Source organism: Camelus dromedarius, chromosome 23, assembly GCF_036321535.1.
Source record: "Camelus dromedarius isolate mCamDro1 chromosome 23, mCamDro1.pat, whole genome shotgun sequence".
Lineage (NCBI taxonomy): Eukaryota > Metazoa > Chordata > Mammalia > Artiodactyla > Camelidae > Camelus > Camelus dromedarius.
The window spans coordinates 11,129,086-11,146,139 of NC_087458.1; the positions used below are offsets into that span (position 1 = coordinate 11,129,086).

The 17,054-nt window shown below is 61.1% G+C and overlaps 11 non-coding genes across 11 annotated transcripts; 5 read left to right on the top strand and 6 right to left on the bottom strand.

Moving 5' to 3' along the window:
- The first annotated feature begins 220 nt into the window (after positions 1 to 220).
- TRNAL-CAG (transfer RNA leucine (anticodon CAG)) lies at positions 221 to 303 on the top strand. Its single transcript has one exon. It is a non-coding gene; the product is annotated as a tRNA-Leu (tRNA).
- Positions 304 to 1,359: 1,056 nt separating this feature from the next.
- On the top strand, positions 1,360 to 1,430 carry TRNAG-GCC (transfer RNA glycine (anticodon GCC)). The gene has a single exon. It is a non-coding gene; the product is annotated as a tRNA-Gly (tRNA).
- A 5,306-nt stretch (positions 1,431 to 6,736) lies between these two features.
- Positions 6,737 to 6,808, bottom strand: TRNAE-CUC (transfer RNA glutamic acid (anticodon CUC)). The gene has a single exon. It is a non-coding gene; the product is annotated as a tRNA-Glu (tRNA).
- Positions 6,809 to 7,099: 291 nt separating this feature from the next.
- TRNAG-UCC (transfer RNA glycine (anticodon UCC)) lies at positions 7,100 to 7,171 on the bottom strand. The gene has a single exon. It is a non-coding gene; the product is annotated as a tRNA-Gly (tRNA).
- Positions 7,172 to 7,881: 710 nt separating this feature from the next.
- TRNAD-GUC (transfer RNA aspartic acid (anticodon GUC)) lies at positions 7,882 to 7,953 on the bottom strand. Its single transcript has one exon. It is a non-coding gene; the product is annotated as a tRNA-Asp (tRNA).
- A 596-nt stretch (positions 7,954 to 8,549) lies between these two features.
- TRNAL-CAG (transfer RNA leucine (anticodon CAG)) lies at positions 8,550 to 8,632 on the top strand. The gene has a single exon. It is a non-coding gene; the product is annotated as a tRNA-Leu (tRNA).
- Positions 8,633 to 9,688: 1,056 nt separating this feature from the next.
- On the top strand, positions 9,689 to 9,759 carry TRNAG-GCC (transfer RNA glycine (anticodon GCC)). Its single transcript has one exon. It is a non-coding gene; the product is annotated as a tRNA-Gly (tRNA).
- Positions 9,760 to 15,055: 5,296 nt separating this feature from the next.
- On the bottom strand, positions 15,056 to 15,127 carry TRNAE-CUC (transfer RNA glutamic acid (anticodon CUC)). Its single transcript has one exon. It is a non-coding gene; the product is annotated as a tRNA-Glu (tRNA).
- Positions 15,128 to 15,418: 291 nt separating this feature from the next.
- On the bottom strand, positions 15,419 to 15,490 carry TRNAG-UCC (transfer RNA glycine (anticodon UCC)). The gene has a single exon. It is a non-coding gene; the product is annotated as a tRNA-Gly (tRNA).
- A 710-nt stretch (positions 15,491 to 16,200) lies between these two features.
- Positions 16,201 to 16,272, bottom strand: TRNAD-GUC (transfer RNA aspartic acid (anticodon GUC)). Its single transcript has one exon. It is a non-coding gene; the product is annotated as a tRNA-Asp (tRNA).
- Positions 16,273 to 16,868: 596 nt separating this feature from the next.
- On the top strand, positions 16,869 to 16,951 carry TRNAL-CAG (transfer RNA leucine (anticodon CAG)). Its single transcript has one exon. It is a non-coding gene; the product is annotated as a tRNA-Leu (tRNA).
- The last annotated feature ends 103 nt before the right edge of the window (positions 16,952 to 17,054 follow it).

The following is a 17,054-nucleotide window of genomic DNA, read 5'->3' on the forward strand; positions in this document are numbered from 1 at the left end:
GCACACGGCTGGGTCCCGGGCCAGGGGTGGGCGAGGGGGCGGCGGCGGCGGAGCCGGGCGCGACGGCTGGCCTCGCTGCCCCGTTGGCCGGCGCGCGCCCGGTCCGTCGCGCAGCCGGACGGCCGCCCCCTGGCGCAGAGCACCGCGTCGGGCCAAGGGCATCGGTGTCCGCGTCGCGTCGGGTCCCAGCCAGCCGAGCGGCGACGCGCCCAGGCCCGCCGTCAGGATGGCCGAGCGGTCTAAGGCGCTGCGTTCAGGTCGCAGTCTCCCCTGGAGGCGTGGGTTCGAATCCCACTCCTGACAAGCCAGCCTTTTTTGGCCCGCCCAACAAATGCTGCACCCGGCCCGTCCCGGGCCTGGACAACACCCTACCGCCTCACACTCCGTTCCTGCCTCGCACTCTTGCCAGCTCCCCAGACTCCGGCCCCCTCGACGCGACACCCACACGACGCCTCTCACACGCAGGACCTCCTCAGCCACAGCTGCTCTTCCTGCCCAGTCCTGTGCGCCGGCCTCACGGAAACAGCCCAGGGGGAACCCTCTGGAAACTGCCGTTCAGGACACACGCCCTCCTCGCCTTCGCAGTGCAGGCCTTCGCGGCACTTCTTTCACCCACCTTGGCGCCACAGCGCATGTTCACGCGAGAAGCCGCTGCCCCGGCCGGACCCAGCCACACCCCGGCGCGCTCCCTCAGACGGCTGTCCACGAGCCAGCAGCCACTCGGCCAAAGTGCTCCTCCTCACGACCAACGCACCGGAGCGGGACCCTTCGGGAGAGCGGCCGGCAGGAGCGCAGAAGCCAGGCTCAGACAGCGCTGGTCATTGGCGCGGCGGCGGCGGCGGCGGCGGCGCTCCCAGGCGCCCATGTCCCACACTCGCTGTCTCCTCACAGCCCGAGCTCCCATCCCCTCTCCAGCCTGCTGCCCGCCAACGCCCGGCACGAGCGAGAAAGCCAGGCGCCAGAGGGACTTTGGGCCAGGGCCGGCGGTCGCTGTGAGGAGCGTCGGAGCTCAGCCGCACCTGCCACGCGTCGCCTGCCCTGACTGGAATTCGGGCGCAGGCCAGGCTGGGTCCGGTTCCTGGCTTCCTCCGGCGACACTGACAGTCTGGCGGCGGCCCTGGACGGCAGATTCGGAAGCGCAGGTTGGGCCGAGTCCGCCTCCGTCCCTGCGTCCCTCCTTCCCTCCGACCGCGCCGCGCCCTGGGGGTCCTCCCCGTTCCCCCGGAGCCTCTCCTTCAGGTCACTCACCGCCTCCTGCTCACATGGAGCGGATGTCCATGGGCGAGCAGCGAGCCACCAGTGTCTGGCGGTTGGCGGCGAGCGCCGCTGGGGCGGCGTCGGGCGGCGGCGGCCATCGGTGCATGGGTGGTTCAGTGGTAGAATTCTCGCCTGCCACGCGGGAGGCCCGGGTTCGATTCCCGGCCCATGCAGCGACCCAGTCCCCTTTTGGTCCCGCAGCCCACAGCGGAGCTAGGCTTCCCCTCTCCCACGCTCAAGGCACCTGTCCTACCACAGCATGCTCCCACCCGCAGCCCACCGCCGCACCTTCCCTCTCCTGTCCTGCCCACGCCGGCGCCCCCTACCCTCCGTGGGACGAAAACCCCAACCCCGAGAGCCAAGCCTCCGTGACCTGACGCCTTGCGGGCTCAGCCACTCTCGCGCCCACACACCTTCCTTGTCCCTTTTCTCTTTCTTACCCTGATCCCGCTGGGGTCACACGGTGCACTGGAAGGAATACCCTACACTGGCACCCGCTCGCCCCACCTCTTCACGTTTCACCGCGCTTCCCCGCTCTCTGCCTCACTCTCCCCACACTCGGAAAGTTACACAGTGTTTGCTCAACCAGGAACCGAAAAGCTGCCGCCCCTGGGAGGGCTACATTGCACTCCCCAGGAGTGTCCCCAAAGCGTTATCCTGCACGAGGAATTCCAAAGAGGAATTCCACAATATCAGGGCAGAGTGCACTCTATGTTCACTTTACGTCCCTCAGCCGAAATATTTTTCGAACACCCGCCCGCTCCCCCACCACTAAAACCACCATCACCACCAACACCCCAACAACAAACACCACCCCCTCCCCTGAAGCCCTCCTCCCACCACTGGCACCCCACCTAGCGACACCACCCCCCAGCACCATCAAATCCTACTTTGTCAACGGTTCTGCCCTTGCGTGTGTCCGTTTGGCCTCTTTTTTTAATTTTTATTTTTTTTGAATTTTCATTTTAATAGACGTATAGTTGATTTACAGTATTGTGTTATTTTCAGGGGTACAGTAAACTGATTATCTTTTCTATACATGTGTATATATACGCATATAGATCGTTACTTTCCGTTACAGGTAATTACGAGACGTTGAATATACTTCTCGGTGCTGTACCGTAAATCCTGTTGTTCCTACACGCTAACACCAGCTCCTAATTGATCCCTCGCCTACACGTTCCCCTTGGGTAACTGTAAGTTTGTTCTCTCTCTGTGTGAATCTGTTTCTGTTTTGCACAGAGGTTCACTTGTACTATTGTTTGGATTCCACAAGTATGTATTTTTGTCCTTCTGTCTGACTTATTATACTAGGTTCGGTGCTCTCTAGGTCCATCCGTGTTGCTGCAAATGACAAGATCTCATGCTTTTTTTATGGCTGAGTAATATTCCACGAGATTGACTTTAATACATTGAAAATCCCTCTCTCTCTTATCTGTCTGTTTTTCTATCGATATCTATCGATCGATCTCTCTATCTATCTACTTATCTATATCTCATATTTCCTTAAGCCAATCATCCACGGATTGACACCTGAGATTTTTTCCCCTGTCATGGCTATGGCCCACGGTGCTGCTATGAACATTGAGGTGTACGTATCTTTCCCAATTAGAGGTTTTGTCTTTTCCGCATACATACTCAGGATGGGGACGGCTGGATCATATGGTAACTCTCCATTGGTGCCTTCATTGTTGTTTTCGTTGTCGTTGAAGTGTAGTTGATTTCTAAGACCGTATTAGTTTCAAGTACACAGCAAAGTGATTCGGTTTAGAATGTATACTGTATTTACAGATTATTTTCCATTATAGGGTATTCCAGGACACTGAAGATCGTTCCCTGTGTTATTCAGCAAGTCCGTGTTGCTTCTCTATTTTGTACACAGTAGCGTGTATCTGTTAACCCCATACTCCTAAGTGATCCCTCCACTCTTCCCTTTCCCCATGCGTACCCGTCACTTGGTTATCGACGTCTGCAGAGTGTGTTTCTGTTTTGTACATAGACAATTGTATATTATGTTTTAGGTTCCACCTGGAAGTGGATATCATATAATGTTTATCTTGCTCTATAACTGCCTTACTTCACACAGTGTGATAGACTCTAGGTCCATTCATGTGGCTGCGAATGACACTATTTCATCCTCCTTTGGGGCTGTGTAATATGCTCTGGTAAGTTTCTACAGCACATCTTCTTAAGTCCACCGTCCACTCATGGGCCCTTGGGTTCATTCTGGGTCTCGGCTATTGCAAATAGTGCTGCTAGGAAGGTCCTGGAGGAGGGGGGCGGTGCATGTAACCTTTCGAAGTAGAGGTTTCATCTTTCCCACGTACGTACCCAGCAGTGGGGTTGCTGGATCATATGGTAGCTCTCCTTTGGTGCCTTCATTGTTGTTGTCGTTGAAGTGTAGTTGATTTCCAGTCCTGTATTAGGTCGGGTGTACAGCACAGTGGTTCGGTTTGTATGTATATTGTATTTCCAGATTAGTTTCCTTCATAGGGTATTCCAGGACATTGCAGATCGTTCCCTGTGTGATTCCGCAAGTCCGTGTTGCTTCTCTATTTTATACACAGTAGCGTGTATCTGTTAATCCCACACTCCTAACTGATCCCTCCAGCCTTCCCTTTCGCCTCGCATAACCGTCAGTTGGTTTTCGATGTCTGTGGAGTGTGTTTCTGTTTTGTCCATAGATTCATGTCTATTATGTTTTAGATTCCACCCGGAAGTGATATTATATAATATTTATCTTTCTCAGTCTGACTTACTTCACGTCCTTTGATGGACTCTAGGTCCATCCATGTGGCCTCAAATGACAATATTCCATCCTTCTTTATGGCTGAGTAATATTCTACGGTATATTTATGCAACGCATCTTTTTAGGTCCATCGTCCACTCATGGGCCCTTGGGTTCATCCCGGGTCTCAGCAATTGCGAATAGTGCTGCTAGGAATGTGGAGGAGGGGTGCGGTGCTTGTATCTGTTCGAAGCGGAGGTTTCATCTTTCCCACATGTATACCCTGCAGTGGGGTTGCTGGATCATATGGTAGCTCTCCTTTGTGGCCTCTTTACTTCTCGACTCCATCCTCACCTGCCAATCTCCCCAACCACATCCCCTAAGCTCCACACCCTGCCACACACACAGACACACACACACACACACACAGACACACACACACACACACACACACACACACACACACACACACACACACATACACACTCAGACTTGAGGCTTGACGGATTGAAAGTGTTTCCTGATGAGGTAATCTGTGTCTCTGGGGCTGTAGAATGCCCCACTCAATTCAGACCTCGCCTAGACCCTGTCTCCTACCCTTGTTTCTGTCCTTCCCTTGCCTGCTTCCTACCCTGCTGCCCCAGCCCCAGCCCCCTGGTTAGCCTGACCACCTCAAAGCACAGCCCACCTGTCTCGCCCTCTCACCCACCGCCCCGCTGGGGTCCTCTCCCACCATCGTCCTCGTACCACAGCCCACTCACCCCCCCTGCTTGCTATCTGCCCTTCCTCGAAGACTCCAGGCTCGCTCCCCTCTACCCGCCACCAGCCCCTAGTTCCCCAGCCCCTCTCTCACACATCCGGTGCAGAAGACTCACTTCCGCCACTCCTGGCCTCCCACGGGCTCCTCAGACCCACTCCTACTCCATGGCCACCCTCTTCCCTACATCGGACCCACCCGCACACCGCACGCAATTGGGGGGCCAAGGGCAACCGCGGGCCCAAGCTTCGGCAGAGCCCCTGCCTGAGTGGCCAACTACTCTCCTAGCCAGTTCCCCGCAAGCCCCACTCCTCTCCTTCGCACCTGCGCTCCACCCAGTGCCCTGGACTCGTCCTGCCACCTCCCAACCCGAGGCTCAAGGCCGGCCCTTCTCTATGGGGTCGTCTGGCTCCGTTCCCTAAGCCTCGTGGTGTGGCCCCCAACCACGGCGACAAACACCTTCACCCCGTACTCTCGCCCACCCACACTCACCCCGAACACACCCACAAGGGCGTTGACGAAAGCGCCTGCGGTGATGGGATGCACCCATATGCCGACAGGGGCTCCCTTCCACAGGGGAACCGGCTTGCTCTAAATCCAGCGACTATACTGCTGCCGCCAAACGCTGCAGCTCATCGGCTGTCCACTCTGCCTCTGAAGGAAACAAGCTGTGAACCGCACACCAAACCCTTTGCTGACAGACGCGCCCAAGCCTGGCCTGAGAGGAGACCGAGGTCGGTGATTCACCATGGCCAGAATCCATAGGAGAAGGTGAAGACAGGCTGAAGAGAGGGATGGAGTCCATCCAATAATAGATAGTAACGTGGGAATGGGGAATATTAGAAGTCATAGCCAGGTGAGGGGTGCATGTGTGTGTGTGTGAGACTCTGGTGTGTGTGTATGTGTGTGTGTGTGTGTGTGTGCGCGCGCGCGTGTGCGTGTGTGTGTGTGTGTTTGCTGTTAGTGGAGGGGGAGGTATCGTCGGTAACGTTCTTGCCTCTCTGTGACAGGACTGAGAGTACCGGTAATGCAATCCGAATACCATGTTGGCTGGTAGTCCACCCTGCCACGCATCTGTCTCCACACCCTGCCACTTGCATAGCTAAAGTTTCCCGGGCGGCATCCGGTTTCTGCCTGCTTTCTCACCTCCACTGCCCTTTCGACCAACTACAAGCACGTGGCCAGGTTCCTTTTCACACCTCCGCCTCCCGGCAGCCTGTCTGCTCCCCTGCGTGGTTCAAGACCCCCGCGTCCTTGAAGGCCAACGACAGGCCCACGGGCTTCGAGGGCAGCCCAGGAGCTGGCACGCAGCAGGTAAGCCATCGGGACTGGTCGCTGGCTTGAAAGGAGACGTAAGGGACGGCCAGTCCCGGCAAGTGGCCCAACTTGGAGACGGAGGGCCCTCTCCCGCGCCTTCCGCTTTCCGTCGACGCGGCCACCAGTGATGCCGCCAACCACCACCACCGCCGCCGCCGCCACAACCTGCAGCGCCATCGCCAGCACCCTGTCCACCACGGCCACCAGCACCGTCACCAGCAGCACCAGCAGCACCAGCAGCACCACCAGCACAAGCAGCAGCACCACCGCCTGAGCTGGGAAGAGAGGGTGGCTTGTCAGCCGCGAGGATTGTGGTGGCGGAAGCAGTGCCGCTTGAGAGTCCAAGCACGCTCGTGGCCACGGCTGCGCCGGCCAGTCGTGTTTGGGGCTGGGGCAAGCGTCGGAGCAGGAGTCGTCGCCGAAGGCCTCGAGTGGGTGGGCGCGCGAGGCCGAAAGTTTTGGCGGGGCACGAGGGTGGAGGTTGCACGCCAGGGCCTGGGGCTGCAGGTGGAGGGTACCGGGTGGCTCTTGTCGGGGCGCTGAGGTCACGGGGCGGGGGAGAAGGAGCGGACGAGTTGGCTTGGCGCGTGGGCTAAAAGGGGGGTGGTGGTGGGGTGGGGGCGGAGTGTTTGTGGACGCGCTGGGGAGGTTGGTAGGCGGAGAGGAAGAAGAAATGCTTCCCTGACCGGGAATCGAACCCGGGCCGCGGCGGTGAGAGCGCCGAATCCTAACCACTAGACCACCAGGGAGCGTCGGGCTCCGCGTCGGGCCTGCCTCTGCTCGACCCAGCCACTGGGCGCTGCCTTGGCGCCAAGGCCCGGCCTTTCCACGTCCAGCCGCCCTCCGCCCCTGGCAAGCCACGTGCCCTAGCGTTCTTCCTGCTTGCTGGCACCCTCAAAACACTGCGCGCCTCCTTCCCGCACACGCGCGAGAAGCCGCAGGCCACCTAGCTCCCTCTTTTCTGCGCCCAGCTCCCAGCTCTCCCTCACGGGCCCCGGGCGGGAGGGCCGGCCGTGGAGCTCGGCAAAAGATGGGCCCGCTGCGTTGGCCGGGAATCGAACCCGGGTCAACTGCTTGGAAGGCAGCTATGCTCACCACTATACCACCAACGCTGCACAGCCCGGGCCGCCCCGACACGCCGGCCCCGGGCTCGCCGGAGCGCGGTCTCGCCGCCGCCGCCGCTGCCCCTGCGGCGGCCGGGCGCAGCCCGGCCCCGACGCCCCGTCCGCCAGCAGCTCTGCGCTGCGTCAGGCGCCACCGTCGGCCGCCCCGGGCGCCTCAAGCGCTCCAGCCCTACGCAGCTGCCCTCGCCCCCGGCCCGAACGCTTCTGGGGCGGGGGGCGGGGTGGGGGCGCGCTGTCGCTGCCTTGCTGCTGCCGGGCCCTCGGCTGCACGCCGCGGCCCGACCCCTCCGCGGGCACGCCACCTCTGGTTCCCCGCTCGCCAAAGCCCTTCTCCAACGGCTGTTGGGCGAGGCCACTCCCCGGCACCGAAAGGGGACGGGACTCATCCGCCCCACACCCGTCCCGGCAGCCGTGAAGCTGTGCAGGTGTGCGTCGCGTCGCAAGGAGCCCACTGCGGCAGCCACTGTGGGCGGGCCGCAATGTCGTCGGGCGCTTGTGGGGTCGAGAGGAGGCCCTCGCTCGGCCGTGGCGCCCGAGCGCCCGGCGAGGAGGACGGGCAAGGGGTTGCAGGGGTGGAGGGCTGGAGGCGGTCGAGGGTGGGCAGGCCCCGCTGGAGGGCGGAGGGACGAGAAGAAGGGCCGTTGGGGCCAGGCGGCTGGACAGAGAGCGGCGCCAGCCACCAAAAAGGGGCGTGTGGCCTCCCCGTCGGGGAATCGAACCCCGGTCTCCCGCGTGACAGGCGGGGATACTCACCACTATACTAACGAGGACGGCGGCGGCCACGCGGGCGCCCGACTGCTCTCCGGCTGCCTGCAGTCGCCTACCCCCTGCCCTCGGCCCTCTGCCCACCACGGGCGCCCGCCACGTGCCCGACCCGACCCGACCCGACCCGACACCACACCAAACGCGTCATGCAAGGAGGCAGCCCGGGACCCCGCCAGGGACACGGATCCGCGTGGCGCTGGAAACTCCCAGTGCGCGCTGCCTATAGCCCCCGACGCCAGGATCGCGCCGGGAGGAGGGGGCCCGAGGGGGCCGGAGAGCTCAAGCAAGGCTGTGAGGAGGAGGTGGGCGCTCGCCGTGCCACGTCCCGGGAGAAGAGGCGGAGGGGTGGGCGCGGCCGGCGGCAGAAGCTGGCCGGACGCGGCACACGGCTGGGTCCCGGGCCAGGGGTGGGCGAGGGGGCGGCGGCGGCGGAGCCGGGCGCGACGGCTGGCCTCGCTGCCCCGTTGGCCGGCGCGCGCCCGGTCCGTCGCGCAGCCGGACGGCCGCCCCCTGGCGCAGAGCACCGCGTCGGGCCAAGGGCATCGGTGTCCGCGTCGCGTCGGGTCCCAGCCAGCCGAGCGGCGACGCGCCCAGGCCCGCCGTCAGGATGGCCGAGCGGTCTAAGGCGCTGCGTTCAGGTCGCAGTCTCCCCTGGAGGCGTGGGTTCGAATCCCACTCCTGACAAGCCAGCCTTTTTTGGCCCGCCCAACAAATGCTGCACCCGGCCCGTCCCGGGCCTGGACAACACCCTACCGCCTCACACTCCGTTCCTGCCTCGCACTCTTGCCAGCTCCCCAGACTCCGGCCCCCTCGACGCGACACCCACACGACGCCTCTCACACGCAGGACCTCCTCAGCCACAGCTGCTCTTCCTGCCCAGTCCTGTGCGCCGGCCTCACGGAAACAGCCCAGGGGGAACCCTCTGGAAACTGCCGTTCAGGACACACGCCCTCCTCGCCTTCGCAGTGCAGGCCTTCGCGGCACTTCTTTCACCCACCTTGGCGCCACAGCGCATGTTCACGCGAGAAGCCGCTGCCCCGGCCGGACCCAGCCACACCCCGGCGCGCTCCCTCAGACGGCTGTCCACGAGCCAGCAGCCACTCGGCCAAAGTGCTCCTCCTCACGACCAACGCACCGGAGCGGGACCCTTCGGGAGAGCGGCCGGCAGGAGCGCAGAAGCCAGGCTCAGACAGCGCTGGTCATTGGCGCGGCGGCGGCGGCGGCGGCGGCGCTCCCAGGCGCCCATGTCCCACACTCGCTGTCTCCTCACAGCCCGAGCTCCCATCCCCTCTCCAGCCTGCTGCCCGCCAACGCCCGGCACGAGCGAGAAAGCCAGGCGCCAGAGGGACTTTGGGCCAGGGCCGGCGGTCGCTGTGAGGAGCATCGGAGCTCAGCCGGACCTGCCACGCGTCGCCTGCCCTGACTGGAATTCGGGCGCAGGCCAGGCTGGGTCCGGTTCCTGGCTTCCTCCGGCGACACTGACAGTCTGGCGGCGGCCCTGGACGGCAGATTCGGAAGCGCAGGTTGGGCCGAGTCCGCCTCCGTCCCTGCGTCCCTCCTTCCCTCCGACCGCGCCGCGCCCTGGGGGTCCTCCCCGTTCCCCCGGAGCCTCTCCTTCAGGTCACTCACCGCCTCCTGCTCACATGGAGCGGATGTCCATGGGCGAGCAGCGAGCCACCAGTGTCTGGCGGTTGGCGGCGAGCGCCGCTGGGGCGGCGTCGGGCGGCGGCGGCCATCGGTGCATGGGTGGTTCAGTGGTAGAATTCTCGCCTGCCACGCGGGAGGCCCGGGTTCGATTCCCGGCCCATGCAGCGACCCAGTCCCCTTTTGGTCCCGCAGCCCACAGCGGAGCTAGGCTTCCCCTCTCCCACGCTCAAGGCACCTGTCCTACCACAGCATGCTCCCACCCGCAGCCCACCGCCGCACCTTCCCTCTCCTGTCCTGCCCACGCCGGCGCCCCCTACCCTCCGTGGGACGAAAACCCCAACCCCGAGAGCCAAGCCTCCGTGACCTGACGCCTTGCGGGCTCAGCCACTCTCGCGCCCACACACCTTCCTTGTCCCTTTTCTCTTTCTTACCCTGATCCCGCTGGGGTCACACGGTGCACTGGAAGGAATACCCTACACTGGCACCCGCTCGCCCCACCTCTTCACGTTTCACCGCGCTTCCCCGCTCTCTGCCTCACTCTCCCCACACTCGGAAAGTTACACAGTGTTTGCTCAACCAGGAACCGAAAAGCTGCCGCCCCTGGGAGGGCTACATTGCACTCCCCAGGAGTGTCCCCAAAGCGTTATCCTGCATGAGGAATTCCAAAGAGGAATTCCACAATATCAGGGCAGAGTGCACTCTATGTTCACTTTACGTCCCTCAGCCGAAATATTTTTCGAACACCCGCCCGCTCCCCCACCACTAAAACCACCATCACCACCAACACCCCAACAACAAACACCACCCCCTCCCCTGAAGCCCTCCTCCCACCACTGGCACCCCACCTAGCGACACCACCCCCCAGCACCATCAAATCCTACTTTGTCAACGGTTCTGCCCTTGCGTGTGTCCGTTTGGCCTCTTTTTTTAATTTTTATTTTTTTTGAATTTTCATTTTAATAGACGTATAGTTGATTTACAGTATTGTGTTATTTTCAGGGGTACAGTAAACTGATTATCTTTTCTATACATGTGTATATATACGCATATAGATCGTTACTTTCCGTTACAGGTAATTACGAGACGTTGAATATACTTCTCGGTGCTGTACCGTAAATCCTGTTGTTCCTACACGCTAACACCAGCTCCTAATTGATCCCTCGCCTACACGTTCCCCTTGGGTAACTGTAAGTTTGTTCTCTCTCTGTGTGAATCTGTTTCTGTTTTGCACAGAGGTTCACTTGTACTATTGTTTGGATTCCACAAGTATGTATTTTTGTCCTTCTGTCTGACTTATTATACTAGGTTCGGTGCTCTCTAGGTCCATCCGTGTTGCTGCAAATGACAAGATCTCATGCTTTTTTTATGGCTGAGTAATATTCCACGAGATTGACTTTAATACATTGAAAATCCCTCTCTCTCTTATCTGTCTGTTTTTCTATCGATATCTATCGATCGATCTCTCTATCTATCTACTTATCTATATCTCATATTTCCTTAAGCCAATCATCCACGGATTGACACCTGAGATTTTTTCCCCTGTCATGGCTATGGCCCACGGTGCTGCTATGAACATTGAGGTGTACGTATCTTTCCCAATTAGAGGTTTTGTCTTTTCCGCATACATACTCAGGATGGGGACGGCTGGATCATATGGTAACTCTCCATTGGTGCCTTCATTGTTGTTTTCGTTGTCGTTGAAGTGTAGTTGATTTCTAAGACCGTATTAGTTTCAAGTACACAGCAAAGTGATTCGGTTTAGAATGTATACTGTATTTACAGATTATTTTCCATTATAGGGTATTCCAGGACACTGAAGATCGTTCCCTGTGTTATTCAGCAAGTCCGTGTTGCTTCTCTATTTTGTACACAGTAGCGTGTATCTGTTAACCCCATACTCCTAAGTGATCCCTCCACTCTTCCCTTTCCCCATGCGTACCCGTCACTTGGTTATCGACGTCTGCAGAGTGTGTTTCTGTTTTGTACATAGACAATTGTATATTATGTTTTAGGTTCCACCTGGAAGTGGATATCATATAATGTTTATCTTGCTCTATAACTGCCTTACTTCACACAGTGTGATAGACTCTAGGTCCATTCATGTGGCTGCGAATGACACTATTTCATCCTCCTTTGGGGCTGTGTAATATGCTCTGGTAAGTTTCTACAGCACATCTTCTTAAGTCCACCGTCCACTCATGGGCCCTTGGGTTCATTCTGGGTCTCGGCTATTGCAAATAGTGCTGCTAGGAAGGTCCTGGAGGAGGGGGGCGGTGCATGTAACCTTTCGAAGTAGAGGTTTCATCTTTCCCACGTACGTACCCAGCAGTGGGGTTGCTGGATCATATGGTAGCTCTCCTTTGGTGCCTTCATTGTTGTTGTCGTTGAAGTGTAGTTGATTTCCAGTCCTGCATTAGGTCGGGTGTACAGCACAGTGGTTCGGTTTGTATGTATATTGTATTTCCAGATTAGTTTCCTTCATAGGGTATTCCAGGACATTGCAGATCGTTCCCTGTGTGATTCCGCAAGTCCGTGTTGCTTCTCTATTTTATACACAGTAGCGTGTATCTGTTAATCCCACACTCCTAACTGATCCCTCCAGCCTTCCCTTTCGCCTCGCATAACCGTCAGTTGGTTTTCGATGTCTGTGGAGTGTGTTTCTGTTTTGTCCATAGATTCATGTCTATTATGTTTTAGATTCCACCCGGAAGTGATATTATATAATATTTATCTTTCTCAGTCTGACTTACTTCACGTCCTTTGATGGACTCTAGGTCCATCCATGTGGCCTCAAATGACAATATTCCATCCTTCTTTATGGCTGAGTAATATTCTACGGTATATTTATGCAACGCATCTTTTTAGGTCCATCGTCCACTCATGGGCCCTTGGGTTCATCCCGGGTCTCAGCAATTGCGAATAGTGCTGCTAGGAATGTGGAGGAGGGGTGCGGTGCTTGTATCTGTTCGAAGCGGAGGTTTCATCTTTCCCACATGTATACCCTGCAGTGGGGTTGCTGGATCATATGGTAGCTCTCCTTTGTGGCCTCTTTACTTCTCGACTCCATCCTCACCTGCCACTCTCCCCAACCACATCCCCTAAGCTCCACACCCTGCCACACACACAGACACACACACACAGACACACACACAAACACACACACACACACACACACACATACACACTCAGACTTGAGGCTTGACGGATTGAAAGTGTTTCCTGATGAGGTAATCTGTGTCTCTGGGGCTGTAGAATGCCCCACTCAATTCAGACCTCGCCTAGACCCTGTCTCCTACCCTTGTTTCTGTCCTTCCCTTGCCTGCTTCCTACCCTGCTGCCCCAGCCCCAGCCCCCTGGTTAGCCTGACCACCTCAAAGCACAGCCCACCTGTCTCGCCCTCTCACCCACCGCCCCGCTGGGGTCCTCTCCTACCATCGTCCTCGTACCACAGCCCACTCACCCCCCCTGCTTGCTATCTGCCCTTCCTCGAAGACTCCAGGCTCGCTCCCCTCTACCCGCCACCAGCCCCTAGTTCCCCAGCCCCTCTCTCACACATCCGGTGCAGAAGACTCACTTCCGCCACTCCTGGCCTCCCACGGGCTCCTCAGACCCACTCCTACTCCATGGCCACCCTCTTCCCTACATCGGACCCACCCGCACACCGCACGCAATTGGGGGGCCAAGGGCAACCGCGGGCCCAAGCTTCGGCAGAGCCCCTGCCTGAGTGGCCAACTACTCTCCTAGCCAGTTCCCCGCAAGCCCCACTCCTCTCCTTCGCACCTGCGTTCCACCCAGTGCCCTGGACTCGTCCTGCCACCTCCCAACCCGAGGCTCAAGGCCGGCCCTTCCTTATGGGGTCGTCTGGCTCCGTTCCCTAAGCCTCGTGGTGTGGCCCCCAACCACGGCGACAAACACCTTCACCCCGTACTCTCGCCCACCCACACTCACCCCGAACACACCCACAAGGGCGTTGACGAAAGCGCCTGCGGTGATGGGATGCACCCATATGCCGACAGGGGCTCCCTTCCACAGGGGAACCGGCTTGGTCTAAATCCAGCGACTATACTGCTGCCGCCAAACGCTGCAGCTCATCGGCTGTCCACTCTGCCTCTGAAGGAAACAAGCTGTGAACCGCACACCAAACCCTTTGCTGACAGACGCGCCCAAGCCTGGCCTGAGAGGAGACCGAGGTCGGTGATTCACCATGGCCAGAATCCATAGGAGAAGGTGAAGACAGGCTGAAGAGAGGGATGGAGTCCATCCAATAATAGATAGTAACGTGGGAATGGGGAATATTAGAAGTCATAGCCAGGTGAGGGGTGCATGTGTGTGTGTGTGTGTGTGTGTGTGACTCTGGTGTGTGTGTATGTGTGTGTGTGTGTGTGTGTGCGCGCGCGCGTGTGCGTGTGTGTGTGTGTGTTTGCTGTTAGTGGAGGGGGAGGTATCGTCGGTAACGTTCTTGCCTCTCTGTGACAGGACTGAGAGTACCGGTAATGCAATCCGAATACCATGTTGGCTGGTAGTCCACCCTGCCACGCATCTGTCTCCACACCCTGCCACTTGCATAGCTAAAGTTTCCCGGGCGGCATCCGGTTTCTGCCTGCTTTCTCACCTCCACTGCCCTTTCGACCAACTACAAGCACGTGGCCAGGTTCCTTTTCACACCTCCGCCTCCCGGCAGCCTGTCTGCTCCCCTGCGCGGTTCAAGACCCCCGCGTCCTTGAAGGCCAACGACAGGCCCACGGGCTTCGAGGGCAGCCCAGGAGCTGGCACGCAGCAGGTAAGCCATCGGGACTGGTCGCTGGCTTGAAAGGAGACGTAAGGGACGGCCAGTCCCGGCAAGTGGCCCAACTTGGAGACGGAGGGCCCTCTCCCGCGCCTTCCGCTTTCCGTCGACGCGGCCACCAGTGATGCCGCCAACCACCACCACCGCCGCCGCCGCCACAACCTGCAGCGCCATCGCCAGCACCCTGTCCACCACGGCCACCAGCACCGTCACCAGCAGCACCAGCAGCACCAGCAGCACCACCAGCACAAGCAGTAGCACCACCGCCTGAGCTGGGAAGAGAGGGTGGCTTGTCAGCCGCGAGGATTGTGGTGGCGGAAGCAGTGCCGCTTGAGAGTCCAAGCACGCTCGTGGCCACGGCTGCGCCGGCCAGTCGTGTTTGGGGCTGGGGCAAGCGTCGGAGCAGGAGTCGTCGCCGAAGGCCTCGAGTGGGTGGGCGCGCGAGGCCGAAAGTTTTGGCGGGGCACGAGGGTGGAGGTTGCACGCCAGGGCCTGGGGCTGCAGGTGGAGGGTACCGGGTGGCTCTTGTCGGGGCGCTGAGGTCACGGGGCGGGGGAGAAGGAGCGGACGAGTTGGCTTGGCGCGTGGGCTAAAAGGGGGGTGGTGGTGGGGTGGGGGCGGAGTGTTTGTGGACGCGCTGGGGAGGTTGGTAGGCGGAGAGGAAGAAGAAATGCTTCCCTGACCGGGAATCGAACCCGGGCCGCGGCGGTGAGAGCGCCGAATCCTAACCACTAGACCACCAGGGAGCGTCGGGCTCCGCGTCGGGCCTGCCTCTGCTCGACCCAGCCACTGGGCGCTGCCTTGGCGCCAAGGCCCGGCCTTTCCACGTCCAGCCGCCCTCCGCCCCTGGCAAGCCACGTGCCCTAGCGTTCTTCCTGCTTGCTGGCACCCTCAAAACACTGCGCGCCTCCTTCCCGCACACGCGCGAGAAGCCGCAGGCCACCTAGCTCCCTCTTTTCTGCGCCCAGCTCCCAGCTCTCCCTCACGGGCCCCGGGCGGGAGGGCCGGCCGTGGAGCTCGGCAAAAGATGGGCCCGCTGCGTTGGCCGGGAATCGAACCCGGGTCAACTGCTTGGAAGGCAGCTATGCTCACCACTATACCACCAACGCTGCACAGCCCGGGCCGCCCCGACACGCCGGCCCCGGGCTCGCCGGAGCGCGGTCTCGCCGCCGCCGCCGCTGCCCCTGCGGCGGCCGGGCGCAGCCCGGCCCCGACGCCCCGTCCGCCAGCAGCTCTGCGCTGCGTCAGGCGCCACCGTCGGCCGCCCCGGGCGCCTCAAGCGCTCCAGCCCTACGCAGCTGCCCTCGCCCCCGGCCCGAACGCTTCTGGGGCGGGGGGCGGGGTGGGGGCGCGCTGTCGCTGCCTTGCTGCTGCCGGGCCCTCGGCTGCACGCCGCGGCCCGACCCCTCCGCGGGCACGCCACCTCTGGTTCCCCGCTCGCCAAAGCCCTTCTCCAACGGCTGTTGGGCGAGGCCACTCCCCGGCACCGAAAGGGGACGGGACTCATCCGCCCCACACCCGTCCCGGCAGCCGTGAAGCTGTGCAGGTGTGCGTCGCGTCGCAAGGAGCCCACTGCGGCAGCCACTGTGGGCGGGCCGCAATGTCGTCGGGCGCTTGTGGGGTCGAGAGGAGGCCCTCGCTCGGCCGTGGCGCCCGAGCGCCCGGCGAGGAGGACGGGCAAGGGGTTGCAGGGGTGGAGGGCTGGAGGCGGTCGAGGGTGGGCAGGCCCCGCTGGAGGGCGGAGGGACGAGAAGAAGGGCCGTTGGGGCCAGGCGGCTGGACAGAGAGCGGCGCCAGCCACCAAAAAGGGGCGTGTGGCCTCCCCGTCGGGGAATCGAACCCCGGTCTCCCGCGTGACAGGCGGGGATACTCACCACTATACTAACGAGGACGGCGGCGGCCACGCGGGCGCCCGACTGCTCTCCGGCTGCCTGCAGTCGCCTACCCCCTGCCCTCGGCCCTCTGCCCACCACGGGCGCCCGCCACGTGCCCGACCCGACCCGACCCGACCCGACACCACACCAAACGCGTCATGCAAGGAGGCAGCCCGGGACCCCGCCAGGGACACGGATCCGCGTGGCGCTGGAAACTCCCAGTGCGCGCTGCCTATAGCCCCCGACGCCAGGATCGCGCCGGGAGGAGGGGGCCCGAGGGGGCCGGAGAGCTCAAGCAAGGCTGTGAGGAGGAGGTGGGCGCTCGCCGTGCCACGTCCCGGGAGAAGAGGCGGAGGGGTGGGCGCGGCCGGCGGCAGAAGCTGGCCGGACGCGGCACACGGCTGGGTCCCGGGCCAGGGGTGGGCGAGGGGGCGGCGGCGGCGGAGCCGGGCGCGACGGCTGGCCTCGCTGCCCCGTTGGCCGGCGCGCGCCCGGTCCGTCGCGCAGCCGGACGGCCGCCCCCTGGCGCAGAGCACCGCGTCGGGCCAAGGGCATCGGTGTCCGCGTCGCGTCGGGTCCCAGCCAGCCGAGCGGCGACGCGCCCAGGCCCGCCGTCAGGATGGCCGAGCGGTCTAAGGCGCTGCGTTCAGGTCGCAGTCTTCCCTGGAGGCGTGGGTTCGAATCCCACTCCTGACAAGCCAGCCTTTTTTGGCCCGCCCAACAAATGCTGCACCCGGCCCGTCCCGGGCCTGGACAACACCCTACCGCCTCACACTCCGTTCCTGCCTCGCACTCTTGC